Raw genomic sequence first — 21560 nt, 5'->3', positions numbered from 1 at the left:
TCAAATTAATTAAAGATAATTTAATTAAATAGAAAAAGTAATTATGAGAGTATATCTCATTTTATTAAATTAAATATCTCAACAAAATATCTCATCAGTACAAAAGGAGAAATTTTCAGTTCACTATTGATGAAAAATTAGTTAAATCAATTAACTCCTTTTTCTACTCACATCGAATCAGTTAAAGCCTTATTTTACTCAAATTAAATATGTTAACTCTCTTTAATTTGGAAATCTCCCTTTATGACTGAACTTCACCTTTAATCCTGACCGTTGATTGAAATTGATTTTAACCGTTGATGAATTCCAGGAAAGTCTCTTTAAGCGACCCTCACCTCTTCATTTTGAAAGGTTGAATGAGAATTTGCATCAAATTGTTGTAGGAATTCATACTCACATTTGCTAATATTCACATATGTAAAGATCAAGTTTGACCAAAAGTCGACCAGATTTAACCACAGTTGACTTGAGTTGACTAGTTTTGAAAATAATTTTAAAATAATTAAACAAAATTATTTAATTAAATGGAGTACTTACTTCTAATTAATTAAACAAAGTTATTTAATTAAATGAGAAGCCATTCCTAAATAATTAAATGAAGTTATTTAATTAAATAAGAAACGTGTCTCTAACTAATTAAAGATTATTTAATTAAATAGAAAACGTAATTATGAGAGCATATCTCATTTTATTAAATTATATATCTCAACAAAATCTCTGTTCAGTTCAAAAAGAGAAATTTCTAGTTCACTATTGATCAAAAATGAGTTAAATGAGTTAACTCTTTTTTCTACTCAAATTGAATCAGTTAACTCCTTATTTTACTCAAATCAAATCTGTTAACTCCCTTTAATTTGGAAATCTCGATTTATGACAGAACTTCACCTTTAATCTTGACCGTTGATTGAAATCGATCTCAACCATTGATGAATTCTAGGAAAGTCTATTGAAGAGATCCTCATCTCTTCATTTTGAAAGGTTGAATGAGAATTTGCATCGAATTGTTGCTGGAATTCATACCCACATTTGCTCATATTCACATACGCAGAGATCAAGTTTGACCAAAAGTTGGCCAAGTTTAACCACGGTTGACTTGAGTTGACTAGTTTCGAAAAGAATTTTGAAATAATTAAATAAAATTATTTAATTAAATGGAGTACTTACTTATAATTAATTAAACAAAGTTATTTAATTAAATGAGAAGCCATTCCTAATTAATTAAATGAAGTTATTTAATTAAATAAGAAAAATGTCTCTAATTAATTAAAGATTATTTAATTAAATAGAAAAAGTAATTAGGAGAGCATATCTCATTTTACTAAATTAAATATCTGAAAAAAATATCTCTTCAGTTAGAAAAGGGAAATTTTTGGTTCACTATTGATCAAAAATGAGTTAAATCAGTTAACTCCTTTTTCTACTCAAATTGAATCAGTTAACTCTTTATTTTACTCAAATTAAATCTGTTAACTCCCTTTAATTTGGAAATCTCCCTTTATGAAGAAACTTCACCTTTAATCCTGACTGTTGATTGAAATCGATCTCAGCCATTGATGACTTCCAAGATAGTCTATTTAAGAGACCCTCATTTTTTCATTTTGAAAGGTTGAATACGAATTTGCATCGAATTGTTGCTAAAATTCATACTCACATTTGCTCATATTCACATACGCAAAGATCAAGTTTGACATAAAGTTGGCCAGATTTAGCCAAGGTTGACTTGTCTTCACTAGTTTTGAAAAGAGTTTTGAAATAATTAGACAAAATTATATACTTAAATGGAGTACTTACTTCTAATTAATTAAACTAAGTTATTTAATTAAATCAGAAGTCATTCTTATTTAATTAAATGAAGTTATTTAATTAAATAAGAAAAGTGTCTCTAATTAATTAAAAATTATTTAATTAAATACAAAAAGTAATTATAAGAGCATATCTCATTTTATTAAATTGAATATCTCAACAAAATCTCTCTTCAGTTCGAAAAGGGAAATTTTTAGTTTACTATTGATCAAAAATGAGTTAAATCAGTTAGCTCCTTTTTCTACTCAAATTGAATCAGTTAACTCCTTATTTTACTTAAATTATATCTGTTAACTCCCTTTGATTTGGAAATCTCTCTTTATGACTGAACTTCACCTTTAATCCTGACCGTTGATTGAAATCGATCTCAATCGTTGATGAATTTCCGGAAAGTCTTTTTAAGAGACCCTCATCTCTTCATTTTGAAAGGTTGAATGAGAATTTGCATCGAATTGTTCCTAGAATTCATACTCACACTTGATCATAGTCACATACGCAAAGATCATGTTTGACCAAAATTTGACCAGATTTAACCACGGTTGACTTGAGTTGACTAGTTTCAAATTTTTTTTTGCAATAATTGAACAAAATTATTTAATTAAATGGAGTACTTACTTCTAATTAATTAAACAAAGTTATTTAATTAAATGAGAAGCAATTCCTAATTAATTAAATGAAGTTATTTAATTAAATAAGAAAAGTGTCTCTAATTAATTAAAGATTATTTAATTAAATAGAAAAAGTAATTATGAGAGCATATCTAATTTTATTAAATTAAATATCTCAACAAAATCTCTCTTCAGTTCAAAAAGGGAAATTTTCAGGTCACTTTTGATAAAAAATAAGTTAAATCAGTTAACTCCTTTTTCTACTCAAATTGAATCATTTAACTCCTTATTTTATTCAAATTAAATCTGTTAACTCCCTTTAATTTGGAAATCTCCCTTTATGGGTTAAGTTTATGACTGAACTTCACCTTTAATCATGACCATTGATTGAAATCGATCTCAACTGTTGATGAATTCTAGGAAAGTCTATTTAAGACACCTTCATCTCTTCATTTTGAAAGGTTGAATGGGAATTTGCATCGAATTGTTGCTAGAATTCATACTGACATTCGCTCATATTCACATACACAAAGATCAAGTTTGACCAAAAGTTGACCAGATTTAACCACGGTAGACTTGAGTTGACTAGTTTCGAATTTTTTTTTCAAATAATTAGACGAAATTATTTAATTAAATGGAGTACTTCTAATTAATTAAACTAAGTTATTTAATTAAATGAGAAACCATTCCTAATTAATTAAATGATGTTATTTAATTAAATAAGAAAAGTGTCTCTAATTAATTACAGATTATTTAATTAAATAGAAAAAGTAATTATGAGAGCATAACTCATTTTATTAAATTAAATATCTCAACAAAATATCTCTTCAGTTCAAAAAGGGAAATTTCTAGTTCATTATTGTTCAAAAATGAGTTGAATTAGTTAACTCCTTTTTCTACTCAAATTGAATCAGTTAACTCCTTATTTTACTCAAATTAAATATGTTAACTCCCTTTAATTTGGAAATCTTCATTTATGACTGAACTTCACCTTTAATCCTGACCGTTGATTGAAATCGATCTCAATCGTTGATGAATTCTAGAAAAGTCTATTTAAGAGACCCTCATCTCTTCATTTTGAAAGGTTGAATGAGAATTTGCATCGAATTGTTGGTGGAATTCATACTTACATTTGCTCATATTCACATACGCAAAGATCAAGTTTGACCAAAAGTTGACCAGATTTAACCACAGTTGACTTGAGTTGACTAGTTTTGAAAAGAATTTTCAAATAATTAGACGAAATAATTTAATTAAATGGAGTACTTACTTCTAATTAATTAAAAAAATTTATTTAATTAAATGAGAAGGCATTCGTAAATAATTAAATGAAGTTATTTAATTAAATAAGAAAAGTGTCTCTAATTAGGTAAAGATTATTTAATTAAATAGAAAAAGTAATTATGAGAGCATATCTCATTTTATGAAATTAAATATCTCAACAAAATCTCTCTTTAGTTCAAAAATGAAAATTTCCAGTTCACTATTGATAAAAAATGAGCTTAATCCGTTAACTCTTTTTTCTACTCAAATTGAATCAGTTAACTCCTTATTTTAGTCAAATTAAATCTGTAAACTCCCTTTGATTTGGAAATCTCCCTTTATGACTGAACTTCACCTTTAATCTTGACCGTTGATTGAAATAAGTCTCAACCGTTGATGAATTCCAAGAAAGTCTATTTAAGAGACCCTGATCTCTTCATTTTGAAAGGTTGAATGAGAGTTTGCATCGAATTGTTGCTAGAATTCATACTCACATTTGCTCATATTCATATACGCAAAGATCAAGTTTGAGCAAAAGTTGACCAGATTTAACCACGGTTGACTTGAGTTGACTAGTTTCGAAAAGAATTTTGAAATAATTAGACGAAATTATTTAATTAAATGGAGTACTTACTTCTAATTAATTAAATAAAGTTATTTAATTAAATGAAAAGCCATTCCCAATTAATTAAATGAAGTTATTTAATTAAATAGGAAAATTGTCTCTAATTAATTAAAGATGATTTAATTAAATAGAAAAAGTAATTATGAGAGCATATCTCATTTGATTAAATTAAATATCTCAAAAAAAATTCTCTTCAGTTCAAAAAGGGAAATATTTAGTTCACTATTGATAAAAAATGATTTAAATCAGGTAAATCCTTTTTCTACTCAAATTGAATCAGTTAACTCATTATTTTACTGAAATTAAATCTGTTAACTCCCTTTAATTTGGAAATCTCCCTTTATGACTGAACTTCACCTTTAATCCCGACCATTGATTGAAATCGATCTCAACCATTGATGAATTCCAGGAAAGTCTATTTAAGAGACCCTCATCTCTTTATTTTGAAAGGATGAATGAGAATTTGCATCGCATTATTGCTAGAATTCATACTCACGTTTGCTCATATTCACATACGCAAAGATCAAGTTTGACCAAATGTTGACCAGATTTAACTATGGTTGACTTGAGCTGACTAGCTTCAAAAAGAATTTTTAAATAATTAGAAGAAATTATTTATTTAAATGGAGTACTTACTTCTAATTATTTAAACAAAGTTATTTAATTAAATGAGAAGCCATTCCTAATTAATTAAATGAAGTTATTTAACTAAATAAGAAAAGTGTCTCTAATTAATTAAAGATTATTTAATTAAATAGAAAAAGTAATTATGAGAGCATATCTCATTTTATTAAATTAAATATCTCAGCAAAATCTCTCTTCAGTTCAAAAAGGGATATTTCCAGTTCACTATTGATCAAAAATGAGTTAAATTAGTTAACTACTTTTTTACTCAAATTGAATCACTTAACTTCTTATTTTACTCAAATTAAATCTGTTAAATCTCTTTAATTTTAAAATCTCCCTTTATGACTGAACTTCACCTTTAATCCTGACCGTTGATTGAAATCGATCTCAACCGTTGATGAATTATAGGAAAGTCTATTTAGGAGACCCTCATCTCTTTATTTTGAAAGGTTGAATGAGAATTTGCATCAAATTTTTGATGGAATTCATACTCACATTTGCTCATACTCACATACGCAAAAATCAAATTTGACCAAAAGTTGACTAGATTTAACCACTGTTGACTTGAGTTCACTAGGTGCGAAAAGAATTTTGTAATAATTAAACAAAATTATTTAATTAAATGGAGTACTTACTTCTAATTTATTAAATAAAGTTATTTAATTAAACGAGAAGCCATTCTTAATTAATTAAATAAACTTATTTAATTAAATAAGAAAAGTGTCTCTAATTAATTGAAGATTATTTAATTAAATATAAAAAGTAATTATGAGAGCATATCTCATTTTATTAAATTAAATATCTCAACAAAATCTCTCTTCAGTTCAAAAAGGGAAATTTGTAGTTCACTATTGATAAAAAATGAGTTAAATCAGTTAAGTCCATTTTCTACTCAAATTGAATCAGTTAACTCCTTATTTTACTCAAATTAAATTCGTTAACTCTCTTTAATTTGGAAATCTCCTTTTATGACTGAACTTTACCTTTAATCCTGACCGTTGATTGAAATCGATCTCAACCGTTGATGAATTCCACGAAAGTCTATTTAACAGACCCTCATCTCTTCATTTTGAAAGGTTGAAAGAGAATTTGCATCGAATTGTTGTTGGAATTCATACTCACGTTTGCTCTTATTCACATACGCAAAGATCAAGTTTGACCAAAAGTTGACTAGATTTAACCATGGTTGACTTGAGTTGACTAGTTTCGAAAAGAATTTTGAAATAATTAAATGAAATTATTTAATTAAATGGAGTACTTACTTCTAATTAATTAAAAAAATTTATTTAATTAAATAAGAAAAGTGTCTCCAATTAATTAAATATTATTTAATTAAATAGAAAAATTAATTATGAGAGCATATCTCATTTTATTAAATTAAATATCTCAACAAAATCTCTCTTCAGTTCAAAAAAGGAATTTTCCAATTCACTATTGATAAAAAATGAGTTAAATGAGTTAACTCCTTTTTCTACTCAAATTGAATCAGTTAACTCCTTATTTTACTCAAATTAAATCTGTTGACTCCATTTAAATTTGAAATCTCCCTTTATGACTAAACTTCACCTTTAATCCTAACCGCTGATTGAAATTGATCTCAACCGTTGATGAATTCTAGGAAAGTCTATTTAAGAGACCCTCATGTCTTCATTTTGAAAGGTTGAATGAGAATTTGAATCAAATTGTTGCTAGAATTCATACTCACATTTGCTCATATTCACATATGCAAAGATCAAGTTTGACCAAAAGTTGACCAGATTTAACCATGGTTGACTTGAGTTGACTAGTTTCGAAAAGAATTTTGAAATAATTAAAAGAAATTATTTAACTAAATGGAGTACTTACTTCTAATTAATAAAACAAAGTTACTTAATTAAATGAGAAGCCATTCCTAATTAATTAAATGAAGTTATTTAATTAACTAAGAAAAGTGTCTCTAATTAATTAAAGATTATTTAATTAAATAGAAAAATTAATTATGAGAACATATCTCATTTTATTAAATTAAATATCTTAACAAAATCTCTCTTCAGTTCAAAAAGGGAGATTACCACTTCACTATTGATCAAAAATGAGTTAAATCAGTTAACTCCTTTTTCTACTCAAATTGAATCAGTTAACTCTTTATTTTACTCAAATTAAATCGGTTAACTCCCTTTAATTTGGAAATCTTTCTTTATGACTGAACTTCACCTTTAATCCTGACTGTTGATTGAAATCGATCTCAACTGTTGATGAATGCTAGGAAAGTCTATTTAAGAGACCCTCATCTCTTCATTTTGAAAGGTTGAATGAGAATTTGCATCGAATTATTGCTGGAATTCATACTCACATTTGCTTATATTCACATACACAAAGATCAAGTTTGACCAAAAGTTGACCAGATTTAACCACGGTTGACTTTAATTGACTAATTTTGAAATAATTAAATGAAGTTATTTAATTAAATGGAGTACTTACTTTTAATTAATTAAACAAAGTTATTTAACTAAATGAGAAGCCATTCCTAATTAATTAAATAAGAAAAATGTCTTTAATTAATTAAAGATTATTTATTTAAATAGAAAAGGTAATTATGAGAACGTATCTCATTTTATTAAATTAAATATCTCAACAAAATCTCTCTTCAGTTCAAAAAGGGAAATTTTCAGTTCACTATTGATAAAAAATGAGTTAAATCAGTTAACTCCTTTCTCTACTTAAATTGAATCAGTTAACTCCTTATTTTACTCAAATTAAATCTGTTAACTCCCTTTAATTTGGAAATCTCCCTTTATGACTAAACTTCACCTTTAACCCTGATCGCTGATTGAAATCGATCTGAACCGTTGATGAATTCTAGGAAAGTCTATTTAAGAGACCCTCATCTCCTCATTTTGAAAGGTTGAATGAGAATTTGCATCGAATTGTTGCTAGAATTCATACTCACATTTTCTCATATTCACATATGCAAAGATCAAGTTTGACCAAAAGTTGACCAGATTTAACCACGGTTGACTTGAGTTGACTAGTTTCAAAATTTTTTTTGAAATAATTAAACAAAATTATTTAATTAAATGGAGTACTTACTTCTAATTAATTAAACAAATTTATTTAATTAAATGAGAAGCCATTCCGAATTAATTAAATGAAATTATTTAATTAAACAGAAAAAATAATTATGAGAGCATATCTCATTTTAATAAATTATATATTTCAACAAAATCTCTCTTTAGTTTAAAAAGGGAAATTTTCAATTCACTATTGATCAAAAAAGTGTTAAACGAGTTAAATCCTTTTTCTACTCAAATTGAATCAGTTAACTCCTTATTTTACTCAAATTAAATCTGTCAACTTCCTTTAATTTGGAAATCTCCCTTTATGACTGAACTCCACCTTTAATCCTGACTGTTGATTGAAATCGATCTCAACGGTTGATGAATTCTATGAAAGTCTATTTAGGAGAACCTCATCTCTTCATTTTGAAATGTTGAATGAGAATTTGCATTGAATTGTTGCTGGAATTCATACTCACATTTGCTCATATTCACATACGCAAAGATCAAGTTTGACCAAAAGTTGACCAAATTTAACCAAGGTTGACTTGAGTTGACTAGTTGTGAAAAGAATTTTGAAATAATTAAACAAAATTATTTAATTAAATGGAGTACTTACTTCTAATTAATAAAATAAAGTTATTTAATTAAATGAGAAGCCATTCCTAATTAATTAAATGAACTTATTTAATTAAAAAAGAAAAGTGTCTTTAATTAATTAAAGATTATTTAATTAAATATAAAAAGTAATTATGAGACCATATCTCATTTTTTTAAATTAAATATCTCAACAAAATCTCTCTTCAGTTCAAAAAAGGAAATTTCCAGTTCACTATTGATCAAAAATGAGTTAAATCAGTTAACTCCTTTTTCTACTCAAATTGAATCAGTTAACTTCTTATTTTACTCAAATTAAATCTATTAACTCCCTTTAATTTGGAAATCTCCCTTTATGACTGAACTTCACCTTTAAACTTGACCGCTGATTGAAATCGATCTGAACCGTTGATGAATTCCAGAAAAGTCTATTTAAGAGACCCTCATCTCTTCATTTTGAAAGGTTGAATGAGAATTTGCATCGAATTGTTGCTAGAATTGATACTCACATTTGCTCATATTCACATATGCAAACATCATGTTTGACCAAAAGTTCACTAGATTTAACCACGATTGACTTGAGTTGACTAGTTTCGAAAAGAATTTTTAAATAACTAAATGAAATTATTTAATTAAATGGAGTACTTACTTCTAATTAATTAAACAAAGCTAGTTAATTAAATGAGAAGCCATTCCTAATTAATTGAATGAAGTTATTTAATTAAATAAGAAAAGTGTCTCTAATTAATTAAAGATTACTTAATTAAATACAAAAAGTAATTATGAGAGCATATCTCATTTTATTGAATTAAATATCTCAACAAAATCTCTCTTCAGTTCAAAAAGGGAAATTTTCAGTTCACTATTGATAAAAAATGAGTTAAATCAGTTAAGTCCATTTTCTACTCAAATTGAATTAGTTAACTCCTTATTTTACTCAAATTAAATCTGTTAACTCCCTTTAATTTGGAAATCTCCCTTTATGATTGAACTTCAACTTTAATCCTAACCATTGATTGAAATCAATCACAACCGTTGATGAATTCAAGAAAACTCTATTTAAGAGACCCTCATCTCTTCATTTTGAAAGGTTGAATGAGAATTTACATGGAATTGTTCTTGGAATTCATACTCACATTTGCTCATATTCAGATACGCAGAGATCAAGTTTGACAAAAAGTTGACCAGATTTAACCACGGTTGACTTGAGTTGAATAGTTTCGAAAAGAATTTTGAAATAATTAAACGAAATTATTTAATTAAATGGAGTACTTACTTCTAATTAATTAAACAAAGTTATTTAATTAAATAAGAAGCCATTCCTAATTAATTAAATGAAGTTACCTAATTAAATAAGAAAAGTGTCCCTAATTAATTAAAGATTACTTAATTAAATAGAAAAAGTAATTATGAGAGCATATCTCATTTTATTAAATTAAATATCTCAACAAAATCTCTCTTCAGTTAAAAAAAAAAAATTTCCAATTCACTATTGATAAAAAATGAGTTAAATCAGTTAACTCCTTTTTCTACTCAAATTGAATCAGTTAACTCCTTATTTTAGTCAAATTAAATCTGTTAACTCCCTTTAATTTGAAAATCTCTCTTTATGACTAAACTTCACCTTTAATTCTGACCGTTGATTGAAATCAATCTCCACCATTGATGAGTTCCAGGAAAGTCTATTTAAGAGGCCCTCATCTCTTCATTTTGAAAAGTTGAATGAGAATTTGCATCGAATTTTTTATGGAATTCATACTCACATTTTCTCATATTCACATAAGCAGAGATCAAGTTTGACCAAAAGTTGACTAGATTTAACCACGGTTGACTCGAGTTGACTTGTTTTGAAAAGAATTTTGAAATAATTAAACGAAATTATTTAATTAAATGGAGTGCTTACTTCTAATTAATTAAACAAAGTTATTTAATTAAATAAGAAGCCATTCCTAATTAATTAAATGAAATTTTTTAATTAAATAAGAAAAGTGTCTGTAATTAATTAGAGATTACTTTATTAAATAGAAAAAGTAATTATGAGAGCATATCTCATTTTATTAAATTAAATATCTCAACAAAATCTCTCCTTAATTCAAAAAGGAAAATTTCCAGTTCACTATTGATAAAAAATGAGTTAAACCAGTTAACTCCTTTTTCTACTCAAATTGAATTAGTTATCTCCTTTTTTTACTCAAATTAAATCTGTTAACTCCCTTTAATTTGAAAATCTCCCTTTATGACTGAACTTCACCTTTAATCCTGACTGTTGATTGAAATCGATCTCAACTGTTGATGAATTCCAGGAAAGTCTATTTAAGAGACCCTCATCTCTTCATTTTGAAAGGTTGAATGAGAATTTGCATCAAATTGTTGCTGAAACTCATACTCACATTTGCTCATATTCACATACGCAGAGATCAAGTTTGACCAAAAGTTGACCAGATTTAACTACAGTTGACTTGAGTTGACTAGTTTCGAAAAGAATTTTGAAATAATTAAACGAAATTATATAATTAAATGGAGTACTTACTTCTAATTAATTAAACAAAGTTATTTAATTAAATGAGAAGCCATTCCTAATTAATTAAATGAAGTTATTTAATTAAATAAGAAAAGTGTCTCTAATTAATTAAAGATTACTTAATTAAATAGAAAAAGTAATTATGAGAGCATATCTCATTTTATTAAATTAAATATCTCAAAAAAATCTCTCTTTAGTTCAAAAAGAGAAATTTCTAGTTCACTATTGATAAAAAATGAGTTAAATCAGTTAACTCCTTTTTCTACTCAAATTGAATTAGTTAACTGCTTAATTTACTCAAATTAAATCTGTTAACTCCCTTTAACCAGAATGATGTTGGAGATGATCAGTTTGATCAGAATGATGGGTTTGGTAACAACCAAAATAATCAGGCAGACCAGGCTTTGGTACTTCAGAGAATTCATGAACATCTTGATAATATTGAGGCTAATAACTAGATTCGTAGTGAGGGAGCGAATGATAGGAGACCTCTTGTGTAGGGTGTTAATCTTCCTGTAGAAGAAGATCCACTGGCAAGAGCTCAGCTCAAGGACCTTTCCAAGATGAAAGCACCATTGTTCTATGGTACAGAACAGGGTACAGCGGCAGAAGCTTGGCTGTTAAATATTGAGCGATGTTTTGTCTTACGTCGTTACTTGAGTAACATGAAGGTCAGATGGACAATTATGCATTTGAGAGGATTTGGTTCCTTGTGGTGGGAACAAGAGTTGGAAAAGCTTGGCATTGATATCTCCCTGGTCAAATGGGAACTTTTTGTTGTGCGCTTCAAGGAGAGATTCATGTTTGAATACTGGCATCAGGCCCGTGCTGAGGAGTTCTTTCAAATCATGCAGATTGGCTCTATAGTGGAAGCTTACGAACGAAGGTTCTTCGAACTTAAGAAGTTTTTTGGGTGGGCTGAAAATGATAAGGCAATGATACAGCATTTCATCAGAGGGCTTATGCCCAAAATTGGGGAGGAAGTGAGAACTTTCTGACCTTTGACTATGCAAGAAGCCTCAGAGCGAGCAAAGTTGATAGAGATGAAGTTTGGTTATCATGGGGCTACTTATAAAACCAGCATGAATCCACCTACTCCTGATGTCAGTAAGAATCAGAAGCCTCCACAGAGTAGTTCAAAAACTGGATTTTCAAGTGGAAGATTCAAGAAGAGGAAGTTCAATAAGAATTCCAAGGTTTTAGAACAGCCTAAAACATCTCAACCACCTCAAAGTGTGCAGAGTAGCAAGCCATTTCCTAATCCTTCTGGTCAGATCTCAGGATTCAGGAAATCTGTTGAGTGTTTCCATTGCAGACAACTAGGGCATTATCAATCTTAGTTTCCTAATTGGGATAGGCTGAAGGTTGGACCTAAGCCATTTAGGTCTGAAGCGACAATTGGTGATTCTGCTAGGAACCATCATATCTTTGCAACTTTAGATCAGAAGCAGGCCGAACACCAGAACTCGGTTATAGAAGCTCAAGGTAATACTCGAGGTATGAAAGTTTCTATCTTATTCGACTCAAGAGCTACAGACTCATTCATTTCTTCTGCTTTAGTTGCACATTGTGATATACTTGTGGTTAAGGCAAGGAATAGATGGCAAGTGGAGTTGGCATCAGGGTCCAAGGTAAACGTTGATATTATTGCTCTTGACTATAAGATTTGTATGAAATCTTTCTCAACTTCAGTGAACCTTAGGGTTATACCTTTAGGGTCGTATGACATAGTTTTGGGTATGGATTGGTTAGAACAGCATCAAGCTGTTTTGGATTGCAAAGATAAGTCAATCTATTGTGTAGATGATTCCAGATCAGCCAGAGTTATCACAGGAATCATGAGACCTATCTCTTTGCGGACAATTTCTGCCAAGCAATTGATAAGGTGTGCTCGGAAAGGTTGTAGTTTTTTTTCCATTTCGGTAAACAACTTAGAAGATTCCGTAGTTAAGAGTTCTTCTCTCGATCATCCAGTTTTGCGGAACTTTTCGAATGTTTTTGTTAAGGAGATTCCTGGGATACCTCCGAAGAGAGAAATTGATTTTCGGATTGATTTAGTGCCAGGAACGGAACCAATTTCCAAGACTCCTTATAGAATGATAGCTCAAGAGCTGGTTGAACTTAAGTTTCAGTTGGAGGAGCTTTTGGAAGGAGGTTTGATTCATCCTAGTGTTTCACCTTGGGGTGCTCTCATGATCTTTGTCAAGAAGAAAGATGGTTCTTTAAGGCTTTGTATCGATTATAGACAGTTGAACAAAGTCACTATTAAGAATAGGTATCCTTTGCCTCAAATTGATGATTTGTTTGACCAGGTCAAAGGTGCAGAAATCTTTTCAAAGATTGATCTGAAATCTGGATATCATCAGCTTAGAATCCAGGAAGCTGATATCCATAAAACAACTTTTCGCACCAGGTATGGACACTTTGAGTTCACAGTGGTACCTTTTGGGTTAACTAATGCACCTTCTGTGTTCATGAGTCTGATGAATGGTGTGTTAAGAACTTATCTTGACAAGTTCGTGGTGGTTTTTCTAGATGACATTTTGGTTTATTCCAACACTGTTGAGGAGCACAAGCAGCATTTAGAGTAGGTTTTGGAATGTCTTCGTAGGAACAAATTATATGCCAATCCTGAAAAGTGTGACTTCTTCAAATCAAAGATTTGTTACTTAGGGCATATTATTTTAGGAGATATAATCTCGATAGATCCATCCAAAATTTGGGCTATTGTTGATTGGCCAGCACCTACGAATGTATCTGAGGTTCGAAGTTTCATGGGCTTAGCAAGCTATTACCAAAGATTTGTATTAAATTTCTCTAGTATAGCGCATCCTATCACATCTCTTCAGAGAAAAGGGAAGAAATGTGTGTGGACAGTTGAGTGTGAGGCAACATTTCAGAAACTGAAGGAATGTTTGACCAGCGCACCAGTTCTAGCGGTCCCTGATTCAGCTAAGGAGTTTGTGGTTTGCACTGATGCATCTTTGGATGGCATAGGGGCAATTTTAATGCAAGAGGGACGTGTCATAGCTTTTGAGTCTAGAAAGCTGAAGAGTCATGAGGTGAATTACCCAACTCATGATCTTGAACTTGCTGCGATTATGCATGCTTTGACCAAGTGGTGGTATTTTCTTCTAGGTCAACATTTTGAGTTACATACTAATCATCAAAGTCTTTAGTATCTATTCACGCAACTAGACCTCAACGCTAGGCAGCAAAGATGGATGGAATTCTTGTGTGAATATGACTTCGAGATTAAATATGTGCAAGGGAAGGAGAACGTGGTTGGTGATGCTCTTAGCAGAAGGCGACATGAACTATCTTCTTTGATTCTTTCAGTGGATCTTAAGGATAGGATCTTACAGAACCTTTCCTCAGATCATTGGTTTCAATTAATGCTGTTATGGACAGTGGCAGCATCTTGGAGGGACGTTTTGAGGGGTATTCAGTGAATCCTAAAGGTTTGCTACTGTATAAAGGGAATGTGTACATTCTTGAGCTAGGGGATTTGAGAGATCTTATTATGGTTGAAGCACACAAGGCACCATATTTGGCTCATCTGGGTGTCAAGAAAATGCATGCGGACCTTAAGCAGCATTATTATTGGCCTAGAATGAAAAGAGACATAGCAGGTTTATTGCAACCACATAGCATTCCAGAATGGAAATGGGACACCATTTCGATAGATTTTATTACTGGATTGCCTATGACAGCTCGAAGGCATGATGCTATCATGGTGGTTGTGGACCGTTTATCTAAGGTTGCTCATTTTGTTCCAGTTAGATCATCCTATAATGCAGCAACAGTTGCAAAAGTTTATATGGAACAGATAGTTAAGTTACACAGAATTCCTAAAAGATTATTTCTAATAGGGATCCAGTGTTTACTTTGTCTCTTTGAAAATCCATGCAGTGAGAGTTAGGTACTCAGCTGAATTTTAGTTCAGCCTATCACCCTGAGATGGACGGACAAACTGAATATGTCAACCAAATTCTGGAAGACATGCTTAGGATGTACGTAATGGATAGACAGAATAAATGGGAGGAGTATCTACACTTGGTAGAGTTCGCGTATAACAATAGATATCATAGCTCCATAGGTATGGCACCATTTCAAGCATTGTATGGAAGACCTTGTAGGACACCTCTTAGCTGGGACAATTTGGAGGATAGGACTCTTCTAGGACTTGAAATGTTGTTAGATTTGGAGCAGCAGGTTAAGAGGATCAGAGAGCACCTTATTACTGCTCAGGATAGGCAGAAGAAATATGCTGATAAGCATAGAATCGACTATCAATTCTTAGTTGGTGATAAAGTGTTTCTCCAGATTAGGCTGTGTAAGAGTCCGATTCGTTATGGAAAGGGGTCCAAGTTAGCACCACGATTTGTTGGTCCATTTGAAATTCTAAAACAGATTGGACCTGTTGCCTACAAACTTGCCTTGCCACCGAATCTTTCACGCATTCATAATGTTTTTCATGTTTCAATTTTGTGTAAGTATATTCCTGAGATTGCTCACGTGCTGGATTGGAAACATTTGCAGATTTTGGATGGGCAGGTAATGCTAGAACCAGTGCTGATCACGCAAAGCAGAACTATGAGTTTAAGAGGAAGAGAAATAAGGCAGGTAAAAGTCTTATGGGACCCCAATGATGAAACATCTGCTACCTGGGAGGATATTGAAATGATGAGAATTGCTCATTTGAATTTATTTGCTAACTTCCAGGAGAAAGTCGAACCCTAGTGGGGGAGGGTGTCGTGCCTAACCCTACTTCTTCATGTTTCTCTTTATTCACTTTAGAGGTTGTTTTTGACACAAGTTCTATGGCTGTGAGATTTTATATTCTGGGTATTGTTTTGTTATATCTGATAGGTTAGTTTTGGTTTCATGAGATAAAACTAGAAGCGGGTAGATGCATCAATTCAATAGTATAAAACTGTTTAATATTGGTTTGAACTTTGTTTAATACTGGTTTGAAAGTCACTTTGCATATTGAGAATTATGTTCTAAATCGATTTTAAACATCACATCTTAATATGTTGCTGTGGTTATTTTGGTGGTGACATCTTGTCAAAATAGAGGTGTTACCTTTATAGACACTTGTTTATCTTCATATCTTAGTTAACGATCACTTGTTAAGATTTGGCTGTAATTAGTTTCTACTATGTTTATAATGTGTTCTATTAGCATTATTGGATTGTTTGAGATTAGATGCTTAAGACAGAATTCTTTTATTATGTAAGATGAATTTCAGTTCTTAATAAAATGAAAGTAGTATATGAATTGAGGCAGATTTTGATACATGATTGATGATGTGAATATCATGTGCATTTTGATTCGTTGTCTTCGTCAGTTTGATGTTAAGTGTAGATGATTAGGTTAGCAAGGAATTAAGACTATAGTATGAATATTTTGTAAGTATCGTTGAGTTGTGCAACAGTTCAATTGTATCTATGCAATCTTGATATTATAGGTTTTAATCCTGTTGATGTAATTATCCATATTTACCTTTGAACATGGCAGTATAAGATGTGTTACAGATGGATTTAAGGATGTAGTATCATGTTGTAAACTGATTTTATAATTACCGCATGTTCATTCTTAGTATATCTATTTGATGTGTATTTTTAAGGATATCTGTAATGAACGTATATCGAGGTGGCTGAATGTGGTTTATCCTATTCAGTAAATTAATTCAGTGATAACTTCAAAATAAATTGGGTGGGTTAATTTCACATAAAAGATAAATAGCCTTACCTATGACTTAAACCTATATGGTTAAGTACGAAGAAAAGGCATGTCTCTATTCTGTCAATGACAAGTAAAATAGAGAATACCGTTATGTGATGACTATGAGCATACAATATTTGGATGCAGAAACTTAGTGCCATAAAGATGACACCTCAGAATATATATGTTTCATTTATGAGTTATTCTTAGTGCGAGTTTAATTTTTGCAATGAAAAGTAATTGTTTACTTCTTGCATATTATTATAAGGTCTGCACTATATTAGATGGATTAGAAATCTGCTTTTGGATATCTATATGTTGGTACTAACATGTATGCAGATGGATTTTTCCTTTTTAACTCAGTGTGTACTGAGGCCCTGTTTGTGTTATGTTGCATTCTGTGTGGTTTTCAAGTACTTCGAGATTCAAGTAGCTAAGGATGTTTATTGAAGTTACTTCTGAATCAGCATTTAGGGTTCCTAGGTTGGACATAGGTGTCAAGAAATGAAATTGTATTTCATTATAGTTCTGAACTCTTTATGTATTCTTATTGTCATGAAAATGTATTTGGATGATATTCTCTTTCATTGGGGAATTTTTCTGTATAAGAGTGATTCAGTCCTTGTAATGGAACTTATGTCGAGATGATTTAAAAAAATAAAATTATTGCGTTTATGGAATTGTGTTTTGTTTTAAATTCTTTCGGTTATGTCTTGTGTGGCATTACAGAAATCGATCTCAACCATCGATGAATTTCAGAAAAGTCTATTTAAGAGACCCTCGTCTCTTCATTTTGAAAGGTTGAATGAGAATTTGCATCGAATTGTTGCTAGAATTCATACTCACATTTGCTCATATTCACATAGGCAAAGATCAAGTTTGACCAAAAGTTGACCAGATTTAACCATGGTTGACTTCAGTTGACTAGTTTCGAAAAGAATTTTGAAATAATTAAACAAAATTATTTAATTAAATAAAGTACTTACTTCTAATTAATTAAACAAAGTTATTTAATTAAATGAGAAGCCATTCCTAATTAATTAAATGATGTTATTTAATTAAATAAGAAAAGTGTCTCTAATTAATTAAAAATTATTTAATTAAATAGAAAAAGTAATTATGACAGCTTATCTCATTTTATTAAATTAAATATCTCAACAAAATCTCTCTTCAGTTCAAAAAGGGAAATTTTCAGTTCACTATTGATCAAAAATGAGTTAAACCAGTTAACTCCTTTTTCTACTCAAATTGAATCAGTTAACTCCTTATTTTACTCAAATTAAATCTGTTAACTCCCTTTAATTTGGAAATCTCCCTTTATGACTGAACTTCACCTTTAATCCTGACCGTTGATTGAAATCAATCTCAACCGTTGATGAATTCCACTAAAGTCTATTTAAGAGACCTTCATCTCTTCATTTTGAAAGGTTGAATGTGAATTTGCATCGAATTGGAGCTGGAATTCATACTCACATTTTCTCATATTCACATACGCAGAGATCAAGTTTGACCAAAAGTTAACCAAATTTAACCACGGTTGAGTTGAGTTGACTAGTTTTGAAAAGAATTTTGAAATAATTAAACGAAATTATTTAATTAAATGGAGTACTTCTAATTAATTAAACAAAGTTATTTAATTAAATGAGAAGACATTCCTAATTCATTAAATGAAGTTATTTAATTAAATAAGAAAAGTGTCTCTACTTAATTAAAGATTCTTTAATTAAATAGAAAAAGTAATTATGAGAGCATATCTCATTTTATGAAATTAAATATCTCACCAAAATCTCTCTTCAGTTCAAAAAGGGAAATTTCTAGTTTACTATTGATAAAAAATGAGTTAAATCAGTTAACTCCTTTTTCTACTCAAATTGAATCAGTTAACTCCTTATTTTAGTCAAATTAAATCTATTAACTCTCTTTAATTTGGAAATCTCCCTTTACGACTGAACTTCACCTTTAATCCTGACCGTTGATTGAAATCGATCTCAACCGTTGATGAATTCTAGGAAAGTCTATTTAAGAGACCCTCATCTCTACATTTTGAAAGGTTGAATAAGAATTTGCATCGAATTGTTGCTGGAATTCATACTCACATTTTCTCATATTCGCATACGCAAAGATCAAGTTTGACCAAAAGTTGACTAGATTTAACCATGGTTGACTTGAGTTGACTAGTTTCGAAAAGAATTTTGAAATAATTAAATGAAATTATTTAATTAAATGGATTACTTACTTCTAATTAATTAAACAAAGTTATTTAATTAAATGAGAAGCCATTCCTAATTGATTAAATGAAGTTATTTAATTAAATAAGAAAAGTGTCTCTAATTAGTTAAATATTACTTAATTAAATAAAAAAAGTAATTATGAGAGCATATCTCATTTTATTAAATTAAATATCTCAACAAAATCTCTCTTCAGTTCAAAAAGGAAAATTTCCAGTTCACTATTGATAAAAAATGAGTTAAATCATTTAACTCCTTTTTTTACTCAAATTGAATCAGTTAACTCCTTATTTTACTCAAATTAAATCTATTAATTCCCTTTAATTTGGAAATCTCCTTTTATGACTAAACTTCACCTTTAATCCTAACCATTGATTGAAATCGATCTCAATCGTTGATGAATTCCAGGAAAGTCTATTTAAGAGAACCTCATCTCTTCATTTTGAAAGGTTGAATGAGAATTTGCATCAAATTTTTGCTAGAATTCATACTCACATTTGCTCATATTCACATATGCAGAGATCAAGTTTGACCAAAAATTGACCAGATTTAAGTACGGTTGAGTTGAGTTGACTAGTTTCAAATTTTTTTTGAAATAATTAAACAAAATTATTTAATTAACTGGAGTACTTACTTCTAATTAATTAAACAAAGTTATTTAATTAAATGAGAAGCCATTCCTAATTAATTAAATGAAGTTATTTAATTAAATAAGAAAAGTGTCTCTAATTAATTAAAAATTAGTTAATTAAATAGAAAAAGTAATTTTGAGAGCATATCTCATTTTATTAAATTAAATATCTCAACAAAATCTCTCTTCAGTTCAAAAAGGGAAATTTTCAGTTCACTATTGATAAAAAATGAGTTAAATCAGTTAACTCCATTTTCTACTCAAATTGAATCAGTTAACTCCTTATTTTACTCATATTAAATCTGTTAACTGCCTTTAATTTGGAAATCTCCCTTTATGACTGAACTTCACCTTTAATCCTGACCATTGATTGAAATCGATCTCAACCGTTGATGAATTCTACGAAAGTCTATTTAAGAGACCCTCATCTCTTCATTTTGAAAGGTTGAATGAGAATTTGCATCAAATTTTGTCTAGAATTCATACTCACATTTGCTCATATTCACATACGCAGAGATCAAGTTTGACCAAAAGTTGACCAGATTTAAGTACGGTTGAGTTGAGTTGACTAGTTTCAAATTTTTTTTGAAATAATTAAACAAAATTATTTAATTAAATGGAGTACTTACTTCTAATTAATTAAACAAAGTTATTTAATTAAATGAGAAGCCATTCCTAATTAATTAAATGAAGTTATTTAATTAAATAAGAAAAGTGTCTCTAATTAATTAAAAATTAGCTAATTAAATAGAAAAAATAATTTTGAGAGCATATCTCATTTTATTAAATTAAATATCTCAACAAAATCTCTCTTCAGTTGAAAAAGGGAAATTTTCAGTTCACTATTGATCAAAAAATGAGTTAAATCAGTTAACTCCTTTTTCTACTCAAATTGAATCAGTTAACTCCTTATTTTACTCAAATTAAATTTGTTAACTCCCTTTAATTTGGAAATCTCCCTTTATGACTAAACTTCACCTTTAATCTTGACCGTTGATTTAAATCGATCTCAAATGTTGATGAATTCCAGAAAAGTCTATTTAAGAGACACTCATCTCTTCATTTTGAAAGGTTGAATGAGAATTTGCATCGAATTGTTGCTGAAATTCATACTCACATTTGATCATATTCACATATGCAGAGATCAAGTTTGACCAAAAGTTGATCAGATTTAACCACAGTTGACTTGAGTTGTGTAATGCCCAGCCACGGGATCCAAAGAATTTTACTAAGTTTACCAAATAATTATTTTTTAAAACTGAAAGATAAAAGCATTCATAACATTTGCGGAAGCAAAAGCAACAATTCAAATGAAAATAAACATAACATATATACATAATAGGCTACATTCTTTAAAGATCTCTTAACGTTGTATCACATCTAAATTAACTATTCATCTAACATCCCATCCTTATGAAATAACAATAATACATCCAATGTACTTAAACAATATACAAGTGTCCTTTTGTAATTATATTTTAGTTTAGCTCAATCATCCACTGTACATATCATAGGGTATGGAAAGCTTAAAAGAATAAACATCCAAGTAAATAAAGTCAATCATCATCATCTAATATTAATCCATGATACAATAATATAAATGAAACCACATATCATACATGATACATCATCACAAAAGATATAAACATCCATCACAGAAGATAACCATATATCACAAACATAAATAACTAAGTGCATGGTTCCTCCCAACCATAAATAGCATCATTAGACCATCATGAATCTTAGCCATCCCTCCATGCGCAACATTTGAAAGCATAGAAGATGTCATCGGTATTAACATAGTAAGAATGTCACTCCTAAAATATCTTACTAACATGTAAAGTAAAGCATAATAAATCATCAACTAACATATGCAAAGTAAAGAAAATCAT

Source organism: Cupressus sempervirens, chromosome 6, assembly GCF_028749045.1.
Source record: "Cupressus sempervirens isolate cs-2001-9-10 chromosome 6, ASM2874904v1, whole genome shotgun sequence".
In the NCBI taxonomy this organism is placed as follows: domain Eukaryota; kingdom Viridiplantae; phylum Streptophyta; class Pinopsida; order Cupressales; family Cupressaceae; genus Cupressus; species Cupressus sempervirens.
This window is presented reverse-complemented; position numbering follows the sequence as displayed.